This window comes from Oryzias melastigma, linkage group LG1 (assembly GCF_002922805.2).
Source record: "Oryzias melastigma strain HK-1 linkage group LG1, ASM292280v2, whole genome shotgun sequence".
NCBI classification, from domain to species: domain Eukaryota; kingdom Metazoa; phylum Chordata; class Actinopteri; order Beloniformes; family Adrianichthyidae; genus Oryzias; species Oryzias melastigma.
The window spans coordinates 10,979,938-10,980,645 of NC_050512.1; positions in this window are offsets into that span (position 1 = coordinate 10,979,938).

Consider the following 708-nt stretch of genomic DNA (forward strand, 5'->3'; position numbering starts at 1 on the left):
ATTTTGACCTGTTCACTTTTCAGCCTATACTGTGCAAGAGACCATAGCAAAATAAATGAAAAGGCTTATTCAACATCTTTATTATGAAGTACCTTTTTTTAAAAGAAATGTACAAGTGGAACTACCACAGTGACAACTCGGTGTTGAAAAACAAACACCATGGGCCCGTGGTGCAGGTCTGCAGTTGTGTATGAAATGATAATGTACATATTTACAACACGGCTGAATTCAACAGAGGTGAGGAAAAGCCTTAAATGTAATGGTACTGACTAGAAAACAAAACCTTACAGTAAAAACATGGATTGGTTCAATAAACATTTTTTTTAGAGATAACATGAAAGACAACATGATACAAGGCACTGTGTTTCACACAAAACAACGCAGCATGTGCGGCTGTTTCAGTTATTCAATCGAAATCACAAGAAAGAACTCTCGACACGTTTTCATTTAACGTCCATCTGTGTTCAAATTAAAACCAACAAGCTACCAGGGGGCCGGCAGCCTTTCCCACAGATATGGAACTAAATAGATAAGTCAACTCATCCAGAAAACATTCATTATAAAGAACATGCTCTGTGAATACCATTTTCTTTTTTGTTTAAAAAATAATCAAATACATATTTATACTTTTATACTGAAGGCAAACTGATTTTTACAGACAGATGAGTTTAGGGATCTTGTTTCCCTCGCTGGACCAAACAATTCAAT